This window comes from Spinacia oleracea, chromosome 2 (assembly GCF_020520425.1).
Source record: "Spinacia oleracea cultivar Varoflay chromosome 2, BTI_SOV_V1, whole genome shotgun sequence".
Classification (NCBI taxonomy): Eukaryota; Viridiplantae; Streptophyta; class Magnoliopsida; order Caryophyllales; family Amaranthaceae; genus Spinacia; species Spinacia oleracea.
In genome coordinates, this window is record NC_079488.1 from 49,280,280 (window position 1) to 49,291,649 (window position 11,370).

The 11,370-nt window shown below is 37.4% G+C and overlaps 1 long non-coding RNA gene across 3 annotated transcripts; it reads left to right on the forward strand.

The window, feature by feature from the left end:
* The first annotated feature begins 6,524 nt into the window (after window positions 1-6,524).
* On the forward strand, window positions 6,525-11,152 carry LOC130467850 (uncharacterized). 3 transcript variants are annotated; one of them, XR_008927810.1, is made up of 4 exons: window positions 6,525-6,739; window positions 8,648-8,756; window positions 9,045-10,514; window positions 10,916-11,152. It is a non-coding gene; the product is annotated as an uncharacterized lncRNA (long non-coding RNA). The 3 variants fall into 3 exon arrangements; XR_008927811.1 differs by lacking the exon at window positions 8,648-8,756 and having other exon boundaries at window positions 6,526-6,739; XR_008927812.1 differs by lacking the exon at window positions 6,525-6,739 and having other exon boundaries at window positions 6,746-8,756.
* The last annotated feature ends 218 nt before the right edge of the window (window positions 11,153-11,370 follow it).

Genomic DNA, 11,370 nt, shown 5'->3' on the forward strand with positions numbered 1-11,370 from the left:
CTCCAGGTGAACGAGTTAGCTCAAAACCTATACAATTACAAGATACGAATTCAAAGCACAGTACAAGACTCACCATGCCGGCGCGAGGCCGCTGAGACAAGTGCTAATCCGGCCGAAACACCAGGTCGGAAGGGATCCAACCAGTACCAGGGAAAGCAGGTGCATCTCGGGGAACCATACCCCCACCTGGCGCATTTATTGCAGCCGCTTCATCATCCGAATCTTCTTCCTCAGCGGCTCGAACCAGAGATGATTCAGCGAGCTTCCTCCGAGTGTGACGAGGCATACTAAATCAAATAGTATACGAAGTTTCAAAATCCTAAACTGGGGGCTATCCTATACTGGCCTATACAAAGCCAAAAATTCAAGACAAATCCCCAGTGGACCTCTAGTTCAAGATACAAGTTCTACACCAACGCCCAGGCTACCCACGCCGAAGCAGGTATACAAGTTCTACACCAACGCCTAGGCTACCCACGCCGAAGCAGGTATTCAAGTTCTACACCAACGCCTAGGCTACCCACACCGTAACAGGTATACAAGTTCTACATCAGCGCCTAGGCTATCCATGCCGAAGCCGATACAAAAACATACTTTCAAGAAATTTCAAAAGATTCAAATCTACAAGTTCCAACAGTTCAAGTTCAAGTGGCTATCAAACAGTCATCTACAAGATTCAAAAAGCTTAAGCATACCAGTATCATTTCAAAGTACGAGAAAATCAAAACTACATGCAATCCTAGAGTTATTTCATAAGCAAAAACATGAAATACTTACATGGACAAGGCAAGAACAAGATCAAGGAAAGTGCCTAATCGACCTTTGAGAGAGAAAAGAGCAAAGAATTCAAGAGAATGTGCCTCAAAATGGCACGGCAAGGGGAGCTTTTATAGCTCAGCCCCGCGCCAGGCACCGCCCCAACGCACTACGCTGCCCCCCTGCATGCGCGAATCTTCAGCGCGCGGTCTCCCGTGCTGATTGCACGTCCTTTGCTGCTACGGTCTTCCGCACCAAGCATCAAACGTCGCATCGAACCATCCATCGAAAATACAGGTATACGCCTGTATCTCCAAGTGCAAACTGATGAATATTTCAAGAATACAAAGTCCAAAAAATACAACGACTCAGGCGTCCAACTCCCAACGGACCCAAGCTCCGGGAAAGTCAGTCGAAATTTTAAAACTCTAAGGGCCAGTAAAAAGCTCTTATCCCCAGCAAAGCACATCCCAAAGGATCAACTCCGGGTATTCAAATCCAGAAATTCAAGATTCAAAAATTCAAAATTTTCTATGCCAAGCTATGTCCTGAACTGAAGGCGGGAAGATGCAAGTACAAACCGGAGTCATCACCAACCGCACCGAGGTAAACTCTATCCTTTTTCTAACGCCTATTTTATGCAGGTATCGGCGTACAAAGAGTGGTCTCGATTTCAGAACATCTTGATCATTCTCCGTCCCTTTCGAAATACTTTGACTTGCGCTTTCCTAACCGAACGCTCAGTCAAAGTGGGGGCTTCTGTAGACACCTAATTTGTGTCTCCCCTTTGGGATGATGACGATACCATTATCCTTGTTAGGTGATTGGAGTAACTCCAGGCGGAAATCCCAAGTGTTAAGAATATTTCCAAATTCGAGATCCAAAATCCAACCCCCGAGACCGTTCCCCTCCCGGAACTCGGTACAAAATACAATTTCCAAAATCCAATTTCAAAATCCAAGTACAATCTCATCTAGTAGACCATCCCATTAGTTTTACTAGGCCTTTTCCACTCAAAATCATATAAGGCAAGTTAAATTTGGGTGCCGACCCACAAAACCGAGCATGCCGGGCCCCGTCCCGTAAAGCCGGAATTCATAAACCCGAGAAATGCTTGTTTTTAGACGCTAAACGATGCCTTAACCTCCAAGAAAATACAAAACGCCAAACCTAGTACTATTCGTACAACAGGTACAACACTACAAGACGAAACAAGGACGATTCCCCGTCCTTGCTTTGGCGGCATTCAAGCCATGTCACCAGCGCCCAGCGCTGATCCAGCGCCCTGCGCTGACGTGTGCTGGTGCCTTGCACCAATTCCTTCTATAAATACCCCTCATTTCCAGCATAATGGGGGAGGAGAACAACAATACAACGCCGTAATTTTGACATTACACGTCAAAATACAACTCAAAAACTCCTCAAAAACACATACAAAATTCCTAAATTCAAAAAAGCAATTGGGAGATCTTGCCTAAATCTAACTAGGTAAATTCGAATCCCATTCTAATCTACTATGTTGCTTTGATTTCTAAATGATTAGCAAGTTGGTGTTTTTAATCATTAAAAAACACCATTTGCAACAATCACACATATTTTCCAAAATTACAAACTTTTTCAAAATACAAAATACAAAATACAATTTTCAAAGATTCAAGGATTTCCAAGTTGTTTACAATCACCTCTTGGACTAGAATCACCATCAAACATGGGGTAATCAAATATAACACCTTTTAACATTTAAAGGTTTAGTCTTTTGAGATTCAAAACTCCATTTTCAATATACAAGTTCAAGTTTTCAATTTTCAAAGATCTTACCATGTTTAGGGTTATTCATAGTTATTTCCCTAAACTAGGATCATTTCAAGTTCAAACTTCAATTATTTCAAGTTCAAAACTTCAATATTCAAGCTTTCAAGTTCAAGTTTAACATGCAAAATCTAGGATATTTGGGTTGAGCAACCTCTCCAAAGTTGAGATTTTTGGCTTTGAATTCGTGTCGGGCGCACTTATTTTTAAGGATCCGCTTGGCGTTCGAATCTCATGTGCCCAAGTACAAATTTCAATTATGCACCTTTCAACATTGCAATTTCAATGTCGCACCTTTCAATACCGCAATTTTAATATCGCACTTTCAATATCGCACTTTCAATACCGCAATTTCAATACCGCAATTTCAATACCGCAATGTCAATACCGCACTTTCAATTCCGCATCTTTACTTGCCTAGTCCATTTCTAGGCTATGTGGACCTACTCCCTAGTCCTTTTCTAGGGGGTCTTGTATTTACTAATTCCGCACTTTATTTAGTATTGTGATGTTGCTTTATTTGCTTTATCGCTTTCATCACCAACATGCTAAATACAACAAAATACAAAGGTTACATCACGCTTAACAAAGATATTTTGGACAAACCGGCCTTAGGTTCCTTAAATCAATCTTTAAAGCAAAGTGACCACCATACAATTAGAGATTCAATTTGCTCTTAATGCAAACCCACATAGTCTAAATCTAGGGTTTATTTTCGAAAATAATGTTGTGCCAACGTACTTGAATATTTCTAAAGCTCGCTGAATAAGCATTTTGTTCCCGTGCCCGGATCTCACCCATCCGTTTCAAGGATTCAAGGCCTTATCCAATATACTTGCAGTCTTTCCAAACGAGACTTTAAAAAATGTTTGGTGGCGACTCCTTCGAGGTACAAAAATTCTACGGTTTTCTAAAGAACCGTCCCTCTTGTAGAACGGGAAACAAGTTTTGACACAAAAAAACCCCCTACAATTTGCAACCTTTCTCTCTCCTCCCACTCAACCTACCCAACCCTCCCCACTGAACCAACGCTACGCCTCACCGCCGTCACCACCTTCGCCCCCGCTACCGTCGTCAACCTAGGTCCAGTGTTCGACTTCCTCGGTTGCACCGTCCCGGTCAACTCTCCGATCCATTTCCTCCATTTTCGGCGACGGTTCTTCCAAACTCTCCAAATATCCCCTTCTCAATTGCGTTGGATCTCCGCCCTCGCCTCCATGAAGCTCCTCAACTTTGGCTTCATCGGCCTTTCTCTATCTCTTCCAAAAGGAGAAATTTTACAAGAAAATGGCGAAATTGGTGATACACATATTGTTCCACTCGCACCAATAAAAGGGTCAGCGCCGTCGGTCAGGTTGTTTACGGAAGATTCTACGTTGACCCACCTGGGTTTGTTCAACGATTGAACTCCAATCTCCCTCCTCAGATCAGGATTTTCGGGTATAAAAGGGTAACGCCTTCGTTTAAAGCTAAAAAGCTTTGTGATAGGCGTAGATATGTGTATTTGTTGCATGTTTTTGCGCTTGATCCTAGTTGACATCGCGATAGGGAGAGTGTTCTTGCTATTTTAGGGTCTGGAAATGAGCTTGTTAAGTGTTTTGGGTGTTCTGAGAGGGGTAGGAAAGTGATAGATATGATGGGAAATAAGAGGGATTGGGAGAATAATGGATTAGTACTATTTCATTCTCGTGCTAATAAATTTGGGAATCTATTGGAAAGGAGATCGAGAAGGCCACCATGGGCATCTACCCGCTTCAAAATGTGTACATCAGGAAGGTCAAGATCCTCAAGGCACCAAAATTTGATCTTGGAAAATTGATGGAGGTTCACGGTGACTACTCTGAGGATGTAGATGTAAAATTGGACAGGCCAGCTGAGAAAGCTGTTGTTGAGGGTGAGGCCACAGAAGTTGTTGGTGCCTAAGAAAAATTTGCTTCATGTTGTCAGTGTTCTAGTTAAATATACTCTGTTTAGTTTAACTTTTTATAATGTTGAGCTTGAATTAATAGCAGTTTTGCAGTGGTTACTTTCTTCTGCTAAAGGAGTTGTAAGTTGATATTTTGCTGGAGAAACTTAATTGTGTCCGATTTCTTTGTTTTGCTAAAAAAAACAAGTGGTTTATCCATTTTATTGATCTATACCCTCAATCGACCCCATAATTTAATTACGTAGTCAATTTGGTTTTTAATGAGCCCAACATAATACCAAGTATACGAGAACCTACCTCTTGTTTCCAGAATTCCAGGTGGGTTCTTTTCGCCAATTTGTTTGATCAATTTTCTTCATTTTAAATTCTCCAGATCATCGAGTTCTAAATATTTATTTCTTTCAATATTCCCTCCACTACTCCCTCCCCCATATCTTTCTTAAACCCTAACCTCCATAAGCTATTTTTGAAGAGATTGGCATCGATTTAATCGAAGGAAAGCCTTAATCTTCGTTATATCTAAAAAAATTCTTGTTATTTAGGGTTATAAACAATATATATATCCTCCTCGTGCAGGAAACTTTTCTTCCTCGAAAGGCATGCTTTTTCTTCTTATTTGAAGAAAAAAAATTCTTTTGTTATAGGATTTTAGGTTTATTGTATATATGAGGGAAGATCTTTTTGTTCCATAGGAAAAATTGATTCATAGATGAAGATTTGTCTGGTGTCAGGCAGATGTCAGTTTTTACACTTACAATCAATTGAATCATATTTAATCTAGTTTCAAAACTATAAGAGATCGAAGGACCCCTTCGTCGAATGTGGTATAAAACTGTGATGTGAAACATGTGTTAAGGATAAGATGTTCGACTTGCAACAATCGCACTGTTGCTGAAAAGGTTAATATTGTCTTCGATTTGATATGTATTTGATAGATCAAATCTCTTAAATTTTAGATGTTGTATGACTATTTAAAAATGAATTAATTTTAGTTTCAGAAAAAGTGAAGATAAAAATATATACTTCATATAGAAGTATAAAATAAGTACCTTGTTTTTTTTCCTAACTATTTAAACTTTAAGACCATCTCGAGTGGTAAGTTCAAGATATAACTTGCTGCCACATTATTATTTCGGATTTTTCATGAAATACCCCTGAATTTTGGACTAATTCACCAAATGCCCCTCGGCTTTCAGAAATTCATAAAATACCTTATTTCAATACTTAATGTACCAAATACCCTTATGACGTCATCAAACCTAATTAACCCACCCATTAACCCATTTTTTTCTTAATTATCCATATTTTCCTTTTCTCTCTCCCCTATTTCTTTATTCTAGGTTCTTACTTTCTTCCATGGATTTCCCATCTCCACCAAGACTGTCAACTGTACAGCCGCCACCGTCGTCGCCAAGCACCAATAACAACAATACAGCTACGGTGGAAGCAAGAGAGGTCGCGACTGGTTTCTTTGGTTTCCGGCTGCACCACCAACTCGTTTTCTCTCTCGATCTTCTGCCGCGAGGAGGAGAGATAGCCCAGGGGAGGAGAGGTGAGATAGGGGAAGGTGGAGGAGGAGGAGAGACAGTCGAAGGCGGGGGAGTTAGATGAGAATGTGGGGGAGTTGGAGAGGAAGGCAGAGGAGATAGAGGAGAAGGCGGAGGTGTAGGAGTTATCGTTGGTTGTGGTGGCGGTTGTAGATCAATTGGATTTTGCCCATTCTGTGATTGTTGAGATTTTTGTGGTGGTTGTGGTGGTTTTTGTTGGGATTGTTGTTGAGATTAAACAGCAATGATAAACAAAGCAAACAAAAGCCCCAAAATAAGAAGTTTCGTCAATCACTACTACAAAAGCCTAGGTTTGTGGACGCCGGGTGCTCGACGCTTGGGTATGAGCGTTGGTGGAAATTTTAATTTTCGCTATTTCACGACGCCTTTCCTCGTCCAGAACACTCTCGACAACTTTCGGCGTCGAAATTACACGTGAAACCCACGTGACGGCGGGCTAATTAGCTACATGTTAGCGGGTTAGCCCCCAACTTCAGTTATTTAGAAAATAGCCCTCACCGCCTCTCATCTCTTGCTAAAAAAATCTCAGATCTACTACCTTCCTCTCAATGAAATGTTAAGCTCTCCTTCACGTATCTTCTTCTCTTGGGATTGTATTTCTCTTTCTCACCTTTTCATTGTTTTTCTATGAGATGTAAACCTTGTTCGTTATATCAATGGTTTTAAGGTCTTGTGAAAGGTAACATAATTTTTTTTGTTTATTGTTCTTTTTGCGATTTTCGTTCTATTTTTGGAAATCTGAATTTATATGGTTTTTAGGTATTTCTTTGCAGTTGAATCATATTGTTTGATTTTTGTTCTTTTCATATAATTAGTTTAGATCTGAGTAATATCGAGTTCACTTTAAATTGGGTTTAGGCTTGTCTATGTTGATTAGAAATTTGCGAATATATCCCTAATTCGTGCTAATTTAGGGTTTTTAGATACTTCTTTGCAGTTGAATCATATTGTTTGATTTTCTTCTTTTCATATAATTAGTTTAGATCTGAGTAATACCGAGTTCACTTTAAATTGGGTTTAGATTTGTCTATGTTGATTAGAAATTTGCGATTCTATCCTTAATTCGTGCTAATTTTTTCGTTTCTGAGGGCTGTTGAAATATTTGTTCTTTTCAGCTTGATATTCTGTCCTAACTGAAAGCTAAAGTGTTTTAGATTTAAGGGACCTGATAAGCTTAAGATGGTTAACAGAATAGTATGTACTAAATATGCATAATGTTGGCTATAATTGAGTTGATTGCCTCTGGATCCAGTGCATCTATGTCGTTTGTCTGCTGTTGTGTAGCTTTAAATGACTACAAGTACAAGAATCATTTTTCTTTCCAGCCTTGTACAAGCCAAATTTAGCCCATATCTATTGTAAGGCTAGTTTGTATTTGCTTCTTAATCAAAGTTTTTGAGTTTAATAAAAAGCACTAGCAAGAACCTAAGAATGGACAATTCGTGATGTAAGATCAGGTAGAAAATTTGATGTTTGATTCATGTTTTTACATATGTTATACATGTTCTTGATCAGTTTCTGAAAAGTAGTATTATGAGTTACTATTGATCTATTATCAGTGTAATTTATTGTTGTGCAATATTGGTGATGTTATTATCTATTAGAACATTACAGACCCTTCGCTATAATTTATTGTTATTTTATCTTTTAGGACGAAACTCAATTTATTTGAATTTTCTTTGCACTGTTCCAAGGCACTGACTTTTTTCCGGCGTCACAATTTTCATTGTCGTGATGAGTCACTAGAACTGAATAAGGCAAATAGCCATATAGAAGTCAAAATATTAATTAGTAACCATATGCTAATGGTAGACTATAGTCAAGCAATTAGGAATGGCAGGTCTGGATTCGTTCACGTCCTCTCTCTTTGCTTATTGAATAACAACTTTTACTATCCTTGGTAATATAAGAAATAGTTATTCTAGTTCTTAGCTGCTCCTAAATTCTCCTAGCTTCAATGTCTACATGTAATGTACTAAACTTTTGTTTAATTGAAGAGAAAAGGACTTTTTAAGCTCGCAGAGTGAAGGTAAGTGGGTTAATAAACCGTGCTACTATTTCCACACAAGCTTTACTGTTGGCAGATAAACTAGGTGTTTGCTTAAAATTAGGTTGTATAAATGTTTAAATAAGAATTTTTGCTTAATGATACTAAAGTAAGGAGGCATATGAAAGAGTTTTTATCTGTTTTGGAACACAACAAAATGATTTTTCCCAGTCTTCTATAACCTCGTGCTAGTAGCTTTACATGGAAATTTATTCATGTAGTTTCCAGATCGAAATTCTCTAACTTTATGTCTAATCTCTGTCTTTTCATTACCTAGTCGTAAAACAACTTCATAGGGACTCGGGTACTTGAATAGGGTGATGCAATTCATGGAATTTAGGCTCATTTAAATGTTTCCTCAATGTTAGTATAAGAGCTAAACATTAAGAGGCACGTGGAACTGGAATAAATAGAGCTAAGATAAGAGAAAACTACAACTGTTGTGGTGAATCTTCGTATGTCATGTTCAGTAATATGTCCTTGTCCTATTTAGAGAAGTTCTCTTTCATATGCTAATACATACTCTCTTGTTCTTCCTAGTGTGTTTTTACTATTTCAGATACATCAGTCCTGTTCAGAGAAGTGATTTTTCATATAGATACTTCATTCCACACATCCATTTGAAGTGTTGCCCACCTAGGAATGCACGGTAATAACATATATCTATAATAAACTGACATCCCAGAGAATTTGATTCTAGTTATCTTTTTTCTGTTCTTGTATCTTAGACTAATTGTGGGAATAGGTGAATTTATGGTTGTCTCGCTCGGTATGTGCTTGTTTTTGTCTTTAAGTGCATTGGTTTTTCATTTCAAGATCATTGCAAGGGTGCGATGGGCTTGCTTTAAGTGAATATAGGACCAAGTTCTTGCATATTCACTACTATTTTTCATGTCGTACTGCTTTTTTATGTCTTTATTCTATCTCTATTCTCCAGGCGTCTCTCGCCCTTTAGTATCCTCATGTCTCCATGAAAGTCCTCTATTTAAATTGTGACCGTTCTCATTCTTTGGCTACTGATTTTTAACACACAGGTATGGTATGTTAAACTTTATGCCCTTTGTGTATTTGTTACTTGTTTCTTTTATTTATTTTGAGACTAGCTTCAGCCCTATGTACTTTATCTCCTTCTTTGTGTAAATTTAGCATCAGTGTTATTAAGAAGCTTCTAAGTGTTAATAGTCATAGTAAAAGAAATATATATAGGCTTTGGACTAGAAAGTCTATCTTTGTGTTATTATTTACTGTTTTGTTGCTTAAAGAAAAGAAGTTTATAGTAGCTCTTTAAGCATTAAAAGTAAAATAACAAGCTTCTATTATTCATTTAGTACTCCTTGGCCAGAGGAAATGCCTAGTGCAGGCCTGCCAACTATGGAGATGACAGATGAACGATGTCTGTGTTCTGAAGTCTTTCTTTGTGCTCACCTAACATTTCACTTGCTGCATCCATTATATTGTTGCTGAGTTTGGCCCAAACTTTTTTTACTCTCCCACATAAGGTTGAGAAGGATACAAGAAGACCGAGGTTGTATGTGCTCAATTGCTCATTCAAGAACCTTTTATTAATTTATGAGCTTTGATCTTCGTTATATAATGATAACTCATGAATCGATGAGTTGCTGTTAATTATTTTGCCACTTATTTAACTGTGTAAATAATATTCTTACTACTCTCACTCCGTGTTACCCCAATTGGGTTTCATAATGTCTAGGCTCTAGCTATTATGCCATATGTTTCTACAGTTACTTTGCTAGATAACGTTATAATTAAATCAGATTAAACCAGGGAGCTAATCTCGTTTGATTGTTTGTTATTCTAGGGATTTAGAGAAAAAAATAATTAAACTCCTTGAACCTGTAAGGTAATAAAACAAGTTTCGTAGTACTGCGTTCTTAGTTCTTTATATTCCTGCTACATTTTATCTGTTTTCAGTAAGCTGTAATTATCTATGACTTGGTCTCTTTATATTCCTGCTAATTTGCGTAATTATCTAATTGATGTTTGGTGCCTCCATTGAGAAGAACTGACATTCTAATTTGTGTTTCTTCTGTAAATTTCAGATATTTAAGTAGTTTATTTGTTTAATTTATTTCAAGGCTGGATTTTGGGGATGTTGCTATCCGATGTACCATTTACATGTGATTCTCAATTTATCTCTTTTATTTTATAACGCTTTTAAAAATCCTCAGTTGGCAATGTTAGTATATTATCCCAAAATCAAGTTAATGAACTCAGCAGAGGTCAATCTACCCTTGGTCAGTCCTCTCCTTACTGAATTTAGCCACTTACTTTGTTTAATTTTTTCCCATTACTATATTTTAGGCGCTTTGCAACCAGAGTTTGCTTCAAACAAGACTAATGCAGTCCTTCGTACATTTAATTCAGTATCTGAATGGCTTCCGGGAAGGTAATTTTCCTTTTACGACACCTATATTTATACCATTTTTATCTGTAAAATTTCCCCAGTTTATGCTTATAATGATGTGAATGAATCTGAAAAGCCAAAACTAGCAACGACTGCTAAGACACCAGAGTTACATCAATGTAACAAATACTCCTTTCATCCTAAGATAATAAAAAAATCTAAACACAACACTTTGCATACTGACAAAACTATCCTTGAAATAACTGAAGTAAAGATTTTTTCGGGTAAGAGGAGAAACAAAACTCATCTTTTGATTACATTATTAGCTGCAAGTTAAATAACATGTTAATTATATAGCCTTACTATTAAATAATACTCTGTAGATCACAATTCAGTTCCATTACATTCCTTCATTATTTGTATTTTGATTATGCATGCCATAGGCCCACAAGGTCCGTGATTCATTTGAAGATTATGGTGGTCGAAGAAAGGAATCAAGGGATGATGTGTACCTCTTTCTACTATGAAGTTCATACTCTTGTACTTATAGGCTTGGATTGGCCTTTGTTTTCAAGATGAAATTTTAGACTAATAGGTTTTTGTATTACTTAATTTTATACTTTAAGTTTTTGTAAGTTGATTTTATTGTTAATTGAAGACCATTCACAATTCAGGTTTCATTGATCAATCTTGCGTTGCACTTTAAGTTTAAATTTATAATTGTGATGAATAATGTTTTATTATGTATATTATATATATGCGATACAAGAATAGGTAGAATAAAAAGGGCTTATATGTGATACATGAATAAGAGGAAAAAAAAGCTTATACAAATAAATCTAGTCGTGTTACCGTGCTAATGTAGAATTAAATTTCTCGCCAACACAAATTTTGGACG